Below are 12,202 nucleotides of genomic sequence, written 5' to 3' on the forward strand. Positions count from 1 at the left end.
AGCAGGTGTAGAAGGAAGTCTGCTTATTGAAGAAACCAATAGAAAGACAATGGACAAAGGCAAAGGAACAGCCTTAGTTGTCAGGGGAAGGACCAAAGAAAAGTACAAAGGTGGAAAGAGGAATTAGTCTCGTAGCAAGTCCCGCAGTGCTAAAGGCAAGAGTGACATAGAATGCTACCATTGTGGCAAGAAGGGTCACATGAAAAGAGACTGCAGAGAATGGAAAGCAGAAAAAGGCAAAGAGAAAGCTGAAGACCATGGTGAGAAGAACAAGTCCTCAGTGAAGATTCAAGAAATAAATGTGACAAACACTATTGCAGAGGATGACAGTCTAGTGTCAGGAGACATCTACTTCTTGAAGAATACAATGGACTCAGCTCTTCTTACAGCATCTGATGGAAATGCACTGAGTGACTGGATTATAGACTCAGGGGCATCACTTCATGTGTCTCCAAACAAGGAGTGGTTTACCTCTTATGTGACCACTAAAGATCATGTTCGGCTAGGCAATGGGAAGACATGTGAAATCTTAGGTGTTGGAGATGTACAATTGAAGTTTCAGAATGGCTCTTCTTTCACGCTGAAGAATGTGAGACATGTTCCCGCAATTACAAAGAGCTTGATCAGCACAGGTTTACTTGATGATGTTGGCTACGTCACCACTTTTGGACAGAACATGTGGAAATATCCAAGGGTTCTATGACAGTAGCACATGGAGTAAAGTCTGGAGGACTTTACATGATTTATGTATCAAATGTCTCTAAAAATGTAATCAATGTAACCGAGCAGCCGAACGTTTCTTTGTGGCATAGCCGGTTAGGACATATGTCCAAGAAGGGAATGGAAATCTTGTCTCGTTCTGGTTATTTGCCTCGCTTTTCACTTAATGATTTTGAATTCTGTGAACATTGTCTGTATGGTAAGCAAACACAGCAGCCACATAAGCATAGAAGCAATAGAAGAGATACACAGTTGGCACTTGTTCATAGTGATTTGTGTGGACCTATGCCTAACCTATCTCTAGGGGGAGCTTCTTACTTTATGACATTTATAGATGATTACTCGAGGAAAGTATGGGTTTACTTTCTCAAGCACAAGGATGAAGCGTTTAGTGTTTTCAAAACGTTTGTGACACTTGTGGAGAATCAGAGTGGCAAGAAGCTTAAATGCTTACGCACTGACAATGGTGGAGAGTATGTTTCAAAGGCCTTTCAGGACTTTTGTGAGTCAAAAGGTATAAAACGTGAACTTACTGCTCCTTACAATCCTCCTCAAAATGGTGTTGCTGAGAGGATGAATAGGACCATACAAGAGAAGGTCAGAAGTATGTTGTCTAATGCACAGCTGCCAAATGGGTTTTGGGTTGAAGCTGTATCAACAGATGTTCATCTTGTAAATAGATCTCCTAGCAAGGTTTTGCAGAAGTATTCAGTGCCAGAGATGGTATGGTCAGGCAAAATGCCCTCATACAAGCATCTCAGAGTCTTTGGTTGTGAGGCATATACTCACGTTCCAAAGGAATTTAGGAACAAACTTGAGCCAAACAGTAGAAAGTGCATCTTTCTAGGCTATGGTAATTCTGGCGAGATGGGGTACAGACTTTGGGATCCCGAATCCAAAAAGGTTGTCCGCAACAATGATGTTCACTTTAATGAATCCAAATATCATTCTAAACCAGAGAGGTTTGAGGAGATTAGAAGAGTTTTCTTCCAAGAAGATGGACCTGCACGTGCAAGACAAAATGTCAGGGCTCAAGAGGAGCAAGGACAGAATAGAGTGGAACCACAGGTTGTGGCTGAGCCTGAGCCACCTATTGTGCGTAGATTTGGATGTGTCACGCGACCTCCTGATAGGTTTGTTCCATCTATGAATTATGTCATGTTGACTGATTGCAATGAGCCTTCATGTTACAAGGAAGCAGTGCAAATGAAGGACTCCGGGAATTGGCATTTGGCCATGCAGTCAGAGATGACAGCTCTGCATAAAAACAAGACATGGAAGCTAGTTAAATTACCACAGGGCAAAAAGGCTCTACCTTGTAAATGGGTTTACAGGTATAAGATCACCGCTCATGATAGTTAGCCAAAGTACAAAGCAAGGCTTGTTGCCAAGGGCTTTAAGCAAGAACAAGGCATTGACTTTGATGAAGTCTTCTCTCCGGTGGTCAAGATGACTACATTGAGATGCTTTCTTGCATTGGTTGCCATATTAGATTTGGTGTTGCACCAAATGGATGTCAAGACAGCGTTCTTGCATGGTGATTTAGATGTGGAAATTTACATGCAGCAGCCAGAAGGGTTTGTTGAGAAAGGCAAGGAAGATTGGGTATGCCAGTTGTGAAAGACTCTTTATGGCTTAAAACAATCACCGAGGGCATGGTACCATAAATTCCACAAGTTTATGCTTTCTCAAGGCTACAAACGTAGTGAGTTCGATCACTGTCTATATACAAAGAAGGCTAAGGATGGCAGTTGGCTGATCCTTATTTTGTATGTGGATGACATGTTGATTGCTGGCAAGCACTTGGAAGAAATTTCAGCTTTGAAGTCAAAGATGGCAAAATCGTTTGACATGAAAGACATGGGTGAGGCAAGTCATATACTTGGTATGCGCATTGAGAGAGACAGATCAAAGAAGTTGATTTGGTTATCTCAAACAGAGTATATTGACAAGGTTTTGCAACGTTTCAATATGGAGAAGGGAAAGGCACTGAGTGTTCCACTGCCACCATATGTGAAACTTAGCAAACAAGATTGTCCTGTGTCTGAGGAAGAACAGGCTGAAATGGATAAGATTCCATATGCGTCTGCAGTGGGTAGTTTGATGTATGCAATGATTGCTACTCGCCCAGACATTGCATTTGCAGTGGGAGTAGTAAGTCGATACATGTCAAACCCAGGCAAGAAACATTGGGAGGTAGTGAAAGGAATATTGAGATACCTGAAAGCTACAAAGAGTATGCGTATATGCTATGGGAGTCAGGAGCTAAGTGTAAAGGGTTTTACAGACTCAGATTATGCAGGTGACTTAGACAACCGAAGGTCTACGTCAGGGTATGTCTTTACATTGGCTGGTGGAGCAGTATCATGGCGTTCTAGATTACAAGATTGTGTTACTCAGTCTACTACAGAGGCTGAATATGTTGCAGCATCAGAGGCATGCAAAGAATCAATTTGTCTTAATCGACTAGTAACAAATTTGGGAATCAAAGAAGAGATGCTTGTGTTATATTGTGATAGCCAAAGTGCTATACAATTGGCTCACAATCCAGTTTATCACTCAAAGACAAAGCATGTAGATGTGAAGTATCATTTCATCAGGGAAATGCTCGAGGATAAGCAACTTCAGCTTGTCAAAGTTCACACCACAGAAAATCCTGCTGATCTACTTACAAAAGGACTTCCCTCAGAGAGCTTTGCGCATTTTCGCAAGCAGTTAGGTGTAGAGTAGTACATCACTTCTCTACATCTCTTGTAGATTAGCTTGTATAGTAACTTCTCTCACACTTAAAGTACCACATTGGACTTTAAGTGGGAGGTTGTTGGGGTATAAAGCCCAATGTGGTCGCCCAGCTAAGTGGGCGGGCCGCCAGGTATGTACACATATTCTTTTGTAAAAACCTAATAAGAACTCACTATGCTCTACACATTACAGTAGAGCGAGTTCACCATATCGTCGTGCTCTTCTTCTCGCACTCTCTCTCGCGTCGCACTTCCGCTCGTACTCCTTCAGGTTGTATACCTATAATGAGACCTTTTTCAAGATAATAAAGGAAGAGATATAGAATCTTAAAGATGTTGAATTCATCTATGAGATAGAGAAAATTGATTCGGTTTCACCTCTTGTGGTAGTGCCCAAAAGGACTAGCAAACATAGAGTTTTTGTTAATCTCAAGAAGGTGAATGCAACAACTATACAAGAAAACTTCCAAGATAACCACTCTTTTGATCACATAAAATGTCTTGGAAAGTATAGCAAGAAAAATAAACCTTATAGCTTTTTGGATGGATTTTCAGGGTATAACCAAATGGCTATGCAGCCCAAAGACCAAAACAAGACAAATATTTCTAGTTGATGGGGCATATTAAACTACAAAGTCATGCCATTTAAATTGACCAATGGTCTAGCTACCTTCCAAATACTAATGAGTCATGCTTTCAACGAATAACTCAAAATTTTCTTGGAAGTATATATGGATGACCTTTGTGTATGTTCTTCTTTGTGAGGAGATCATTTTGCTCATTTAAGAAAGGTTTTTGAGAGATGTCGCTTATATAGGATTATTTGAATCTTGAGAAGCTTGTATTTATGGCTAAGACTATTTATATGCCCTTAGATCAAAATTTGAATTTGAAAGCTAATGTGGGCAATGTGCTTGAAATGCCACCATGAACGAGAAGATGATAGCATAATCTACATAAAAATCTCATGACCAACTTTGAATTATACAATTGGGCTTGATAGTCAGCTATAATAGCTTCCCCATAATTCTCTTTGGATGCAATGAGGTTAAAATTGTAATATGTTAGTGCTACATTGAATTGTGCACTCTTTTATGAGGCTGACACAAAGATATAGCTCTATACTTACACAAATGCAGATTGGGTTGTAGTCTATCTGATTGAAGATCTACTGGTAGGTACATGTTGTCACTTGGGAGTGTTGTGATCACATGGAGTTTCAAGAAGCAACCCATACTAGTTTTCATAGTGACTGAGGAGAGGTTCGAAGAGAGAAGAAATACAAGACACTAGGTGCAATCTCCGTCCGTGCAAGAATAAGCATTTTTCTCTTGCACATATTACTTATAGATTTCTTGAATGCTCAAAGTTATTACAAGCTATCCAGCTAAACATAAAAATGACCATAGCTCTTTCATTATACATTATCAATAAACTTGATATCCTTTTGCATTTTTCCATAGTCCAGGCCATATTTTCCACTTGTCACCTACAATAATTATATATATTTATCATTTTCATTACATACCTCTCTATTAGAAAATAAACTATCCTCAGTCTACTAAGTTAAGAATCTACAAATCATGCTTGTCAAAAACAATGGTCAAAATTTGGTGTCGAAAATATCATGGAACAAAATAAAAAATCATAAATAAATAATTTTTCTTATGGGTGAAAGCATGTTTAGGTGGTACCAAAAAGGAGTGTCTTGGACACTCCTTTGGAAAGAGAGAGAGTGGGTGTGGGTGTCTTAATTTCAAATGCTATAAGTAAAAGTTTAAATCCCTTTTGGCAGAGAGGGAGGGAATAAGGCAAGTGGACTTGGAATTTTTAAACGTATAGAAACTGGCTTGGACCATTAAACACTATTGATACTCAGCCTCACAACTGGAAGTGACCACGATAGGTTTCTTCTTGCTCAACCATGAAATGCATGAGCTGCCAAGCATGGAGTTAAAACCACTTGTGGACACTCGTGTGTCAAAACAACCAGCCCAATTTGGTCTAAAAAAGCATGTAAATCTGGTGGCAATGATCCCCCCTTGGGATAAAACAAGCCAAGATGTAAAGTTCCACTCAAGTAGCAAAAAATCCTCTTGACAACCTGCCAATTCTTACACTTGGGTTATGCATAAATTTGATGACCTGTGAGACTGCAAATTGAATATTCGGCCTCTTGTCGCATACATAAATGAGGCATCCAACAGGAGTTTGGTAAAGAGTGACATATGCAGGATCACCAGCATCATGAAGACTCAATTTCAAACATGTTTCCATGGGAGTGGCAATAGGTTTGCAATCCTCAAGTCCAACTTACATAGAAATGTCTCTATGTAACTTTCCTGACACAAGGAAATACCACCATCACACTGCTTTAATTGTATACCCAAGTATTGATGCAACAACACTAAATCTTTCATCTTCAAAGTAGAATTCAAATAAGCCTTAAATTCAGGAATATGTCTCTCATTTGGTCTAAAGATCAGCAAATCATCCACATAAAGAACCACAATGAGAAGTACATCACCCTCACGCTTTACATACAATGTGCTTTTTGTTGGACTATTACAAAAGCCTCGTTTGACCAAATGAGTGTCATCTTTCTCATACTAAGCACGAGGAGATTGATTCAACCCATACAAAGATTTCTTACATCTGTACACTTTAACCTCTTATCCTTTCTTGAAAAGACCGTGAGCTTGTGTTACATAAACTTCCTCAAATATGTCACCATTCAAGAAAGCAGTAACAATGTTTGACTAATGTACATCCCAACCAAAACGAGCTGCCAATGCACATAGAAAATGCAAAATAGTCATACGACAAGTGGGAGCAAAAGTCTCTTCATAATCTATGCCTTTTTGTTGTGCATAACCTTTTGCAACAATTCAAGCCTTATAGCGATCAATCTCACCATCCGGCTTGCACTTCAACTTGTAAACCCACTTTGCACCAATGGCCTTTTTTCCAGAGGCAAATCACATAACGTCCATGTGTCATTTTCTATAAGTGCATCATATTTTGGCTACATGAAAGCCATCCAATTTTCTAAATTATGTGCTTCATCAAAAGATAGAGGTTCCTCAACATCATGTGAGCTAGACACAGCCAAAGCATAACAATCTGATGCATAAGATGCATGGAGAGAACCTAAATGAGTACAACTAGACAAAAATGCATCCAACTTACTGTCACACAAAGTATACACCAGCCATTTAGGCATACCTCTAGCCTGGTCATTCTCAACCCTTTCCTCATCAAGTACATCATGTACATCTGCATCAGTAATAGGCTGATCTATAACATTTTTAGAAACCCACATAGGATGTACATTTGCCTCATTGGAATTCACATTCAAACTTCCACCACTGATAAGAGGCAACAAAGTAGCATAAATGTCCTGTGAGCTTACATTACTGTCTCTAATACATGACAACAAGGACTGAATAGAATCTTCCACAAACACAACATCCCGTGAGACCAAAATACACTTTTTTTTGCAGATGATACAACCTGTAACCTTTTCTTTCAGCACTATAACCAACAAAAGTACATTTGGCAGCCTTATCATCCAAAGTTTATGTGTTGTGTTTGTGGCACCAAAGCATATGCCAAACAGCCAAAAACATGCATGTGCTCAATAGAAGGCTTTCTATCATGCCATGCTTCATATGGAGTCATAGACTACAAAGCTTTCATAGGACACCTGTTTAGTACATAAGTGGCACACATGATGGCCTCAAGCCAAAACAAATGCGGAAAAGCTTGACTTTTGACCATACATCATGCCATTTTTACCAGTGACCTATTTTTCCTCTAAGTAACACCATTTTGTTGAGGTTTATAAGGAGCTGTACATTGGTGTTTTATCCCACAACTAGCCAAAAATTCATTAAATTCATGAGACATATACTCCCCCCCTTGATTGGAACGAAGGGTGTCCATAGTACATTTTCAGACATAGCAAGAAATTGTTTGAAGAAAATAAACACTTTGGACTTTGCTTTAAGCGGATATACCCATGCATGCCTGGAGTAATCATCAATGAAAGTCACAAAGTAAAGGTAATTGCCCAAGAATGGAGTTTGCATGGGCCCACAAACGTCACTTTGCACAAGCTGCAACACCTGCATGTGGCCCTAACTGAACCATCCTTTGGAAAATTTGAACGCTGCATCTAACCCAAAATACAACCTTTACAAACATGTTTGATAGATTCTTCAAGAGGCGGCAAAGAAGCAACCATATCCCAAAACGTGCATGCCAAAGTTTTACATCTGAATTATCCTTAGAATCCACAACTGCATTGGCAAAAATTTTCCCACACTTGCCATATAAAGTGAGCTTATATAGCCCACAACATAAAATGCCAGATGCAACAATTTCATCACCAAAACTGAGATCATATACTATATATCTGTCATCCACAAATTTGACTACAAGACCAAGTCTAGCAAGTGCATATATAGACAAAAGATTCTTCTTCATCCCGAGTACATACAATGCATCAACAAGTGTCAAAGAGCTGCCATTTGCAACAGTGAGCACAATCTTTCCAACTCTCTGAACTGGATAAGAGGCATTGTTGGCACAAGTGACTGAATTCATATGAGGGACAGACTCGAGAGAGGACAATAAGTCATGATGTGAGATAATGTGATCTGTAGCACCATTGTCAAAATACCACACATGTGAATCTGTAGCAACTGACATGCATGCATCATGGACAACAGGATTATAAGTGCACTTTGCACTAAAAGCCCATTTTGCATCAACATCAGCATCATAGTCTCCTTTCATAGAAGACTCAACAATAGCTATATTTGTAGCGAAACCAGCATTAGTAGTGGATCCAGCCTCTTTGGCCTTCAACTTAGGACATTGCTTGATCAAGTGATCATTAGCTTTAAGTAATGGCAACGCATCTTCTTTTGCCCTTATCACCAAAAATTCGAGACGAATTGCTTCCAGTAGAAGCATTAGGAACATGTCATTTTCCACTCGCAGAAGAACCATGAGAAGTGGCTACATTGCTGTTACCACCTTTTCTTTGAGCAGCAATAAAAGCATGTTCAACTACACGCTATCTAGTCCTTTTTGTTTTTTGGGAAAGTGAGTCTTGCAAGAGCAATCTGCATAATGCATCAAACTTGACAAATTCAGGATTTCCTTGGGTCATAAGTCTCCAAGTACTAGTAAAAGTCTTGTAAGAATCTGGTTAGGCATCAAGAACAATCTGCACAAGGGAACTGTCTAAAATGACAAGAATAAGTTTCTCATTGATATCCTTGACACCAGCAAGGAAAGTGTCCTTATCATTTTTCCATGCATAATCTTCGACACCAACTCTTTATGCAGCAATGCAATTGTTGCCTCATTGCGATTTGCATAAAGACCAGCCAGAATATCCCAAGCCTATTTTGCAAGTTTTTCTAAATGAATGTGGGGAGTAATAGTACGCTTCATAGACAATGAAATCAATGCATGAGCCTGTGCATCTTTTACATCCAACAAGCTTGCTCAACCGTAGGCAAAACAGCTCTAACAGCAGCAAGACCTGCAACATAGCCTGTATCCTCAAAACTAGGCCGTACATCAATGCCCTACACAATGTTCCAAAGTCCCTTCAACACAAGAACATGTTGCATATAAGCCCACATAGGATAATTGTACCCATCCAATCTATCCTGAGAAACAAACATCTTCAACACATTTGTGTTATTGTCAGCCATGGTAAATGTTGCACCTGATGTGAAAACTGCCCAAAAAGAGGACAAATAAATCAAGAACAACACATGATATATAGCACAAACCATAGAAGACTATAAGGAACCTGTTATGCAAAAAATAACACTCAGAAAATTTTTGCACAAAATGACAAAATAGCATGCGCAATACAGCCTGTAGTGGAAACAGAGGTCAAAATGAGTCAAATCTGAGCAGACTAAGCTCTTCAAGCTTACCCAAAATATTTTCAACCTGCAAACGCTCGCCAAATCTCACTAAAATTGGAGAAAGAGAGCAGGTGTGTGTTGGAGCTGCTGGCCGCTAAGCTCGGGAGGACGCAACCTTCTTTGATACCAATTGTTGGAGTTAGGGTTGAAAGAAAACACACATAGCTTGGAGAAGATGAAGGAATCTCAAGGCACACAATTGAGAGTGTATTACTTAGTGTGCAATGGAAAGATTAAGATATACGTAGAGTGATGGGCGTATATACAATGCACGCGGGAAGAAACCTCCTAGTGAGAAAAAAATGCCCCGGCAGTCCTAAGTGTGTTAACACACATCACTAACACATGTATATGGTAACATGCACCATAGAATTTGCTAGGAGCTAATGCATGCACATGCAAAGAATCTTCCAAGAGCTCTCTCCAAGAATCACTAGTGAAAATGAGACTATTTTTAGCCTACTTGGACTATACATACCTATGCTTCCCTACTCACTTTCTCTCAAACCCCCTTGTTAGTCCTAATAAATCATGAGATATACTATCCTTTCAAAGATTTCTTGGTTTGGACTTCGATTTCACTGTTTCTAAAGATTTTGCAAAATCAGGTCCCGTGAGCCTAATTTAGGCCTCGTGCCACCATCGTCAAAATTAGAACAAATTTAACACCCCTGTCTGTTTCTTTCTCTTAAGCACCAGGGTATCTTCCACTTTTTGATATGATCTTGTTTGACATTTATTTAGTATTTTTGACCTTTTTATCAAAAACATTGTATGAAAATCATAAAACACATCTAAAAGATAGAAAGCAAATCCCAAAATTACTTAAACACACATAAACACTATATGTGGCCATACTTTTGTGGATTACTCCATTTTGATCACTTTTTTGGCCAGAAAACCTACAAAAAAAGTAAATCTTCAATGTTTTGGGTTTTTTTGGCTAATATTTATACTATTTTCACACACCAGGGGTTATTATATTACATTTTTCCGATTCTCTTTACATAAGGGCATTTTTTTGCGAAAACATCACACATTAACATACAAACACTTCAAACATTGCCCTTTTTTCTAGCCAATTTCATTTGTTTGGGTGTGCATTAGATGCCTCCCCCTTCTAAACAAAGTTCTCTAGGACAAAAGTGAGTTAACCAGGTACTATAGTGCATGGGTTAATAAGTTGTGTCTATGCATAGCCTCGATTGGTTTTGCCATGCTTGTGATGTCGATGCATTCCAAAATACTATGTTGTGCAAGAGGAGGGTCTTGAGCCGGGTTTCCTGCTAATTAATTCTCTTGAAAAGAAAATCTTGAAGCATTGTGCTCGTTCTTTGATAGTCCTTGGAAAACAACCATCTTTTTTTACTTGATCAAATCGTTGAAAGATTGGTTGTTGCTTTGGTGGTTGTTGAAGCTTTGGCATCTATTTGTAAGCCATTACGCTTGGTTTCTTTGATTGAGGTATGAACAAATTTAGAAGAGGGTTAGTTACAACAAAATCATAGATTTATCGTGAGAAACCTAAAATTTTGCATAGAGATTTCACCTACGAACGCAATGGAATAGGCCCACTCCAAATAGACCATTCAACGAGAGAGTTATGAGCTTGAGAAAGAAGAAGGAGAGTACATAGTGTTGTGTAATTGCATCGTACGCTTACTATCCAAAAAAGACTTACAATTGTTTACAAAAAATGGCTTTTATACCTTAGCCATAAGGTTTTAAAAACTGGCTCAAATTTGGGTAAGTAGGGACTAGAGATAACCTAGGAATAAGTACAATCTGGAAGCTCTTAGCCTCGACTATCGCCTTTACATTCTCAAAGTCATAATCAAATTTACATATTTGGACATGATGGGATTTTTATATAAAGATGAAAGAAATTACAAAAGTGGGCTAAAAAATGTTCAAAATTATGTTGTCGAGTTAGCTTGTTGCTAACAAAGGACATGGATAATGATATGCTAGTCTCCTCCCAACATATGTTTGTACATCCTACTATCCAAACCCAATTGATTGTGCATTTCATTTGCATGGCAAAGTCTTCCCCTAGGTCCCTTGCCCACGCGGCCATGTGTCTACAAGACCCTCATCTCGTGTTGAGACCCTTTCCCTGACACTACTCCCCCCTTGAAGAATAGTTTTCTTCCTCAAAAACAGGAGTGGGAAAGGGTTTTCTAATCACCCTCATGTTTTCCCAAGTGGAACCATCCTCAAGATTATCTTTTCACTTTACCTTAACTTGGTGGCATAGAAGATGCCTTGTACATAAAACATGAGAATTATAATATGTTCTGGCTCACAATGCAAACTTGGTGGTTTGATAAAATCAACCAATACGTATGTATCAATAACATTTTCATTTGCACTTAGCTGTTTCCTCAAAAGACTAACATGGAACACTTGATGCACATGTGAAGAGGATGTAAATCCAATTCGTAGGCAAATTTTTCAATGCATTTAAGAACTTTAAATGGCCACAATATCAAGGAAATAGCTTGGGAAGTGGTGTGGTCTTGAGAGTTTTGGAATGTTCTAGAACACATAGAAAAACTTTATCACCTTCATTTAAAGTAATTAATCATTGTTTCTCATTATATTAGCATACTTTTTGTATCAATGTTGGGATTGTTTAACATTTAAATGAGAAGTTCGTGACATGTGATAATACCCTGCCATACCTAGAAAATTCTAGAATTCCTCTAGGATTGTTGGATGGGTCCATTGAAAAATTCACCTTGACTTGTGTGGGAGCCGTTTGAAGACCAGCTATAAGAAATTACA

The sequence above is a fragment of the Adiantum capillus-veneris genome, chromosome 10, assembly GCF_014529385.1.
Source record: "Adiantum capillus-veneris isolate H3 chromosome 10, ASM1452938v2, whole genome shotgun sequence".
NCBI classification, from domain to species: domain Eukaryota; kingdom Viridiplantae; phylum Streptophyta; class Polypodiopsida; order Polypodiales; family Pteridaceae; genus Adiantum; species Adiantum capillus-veneris.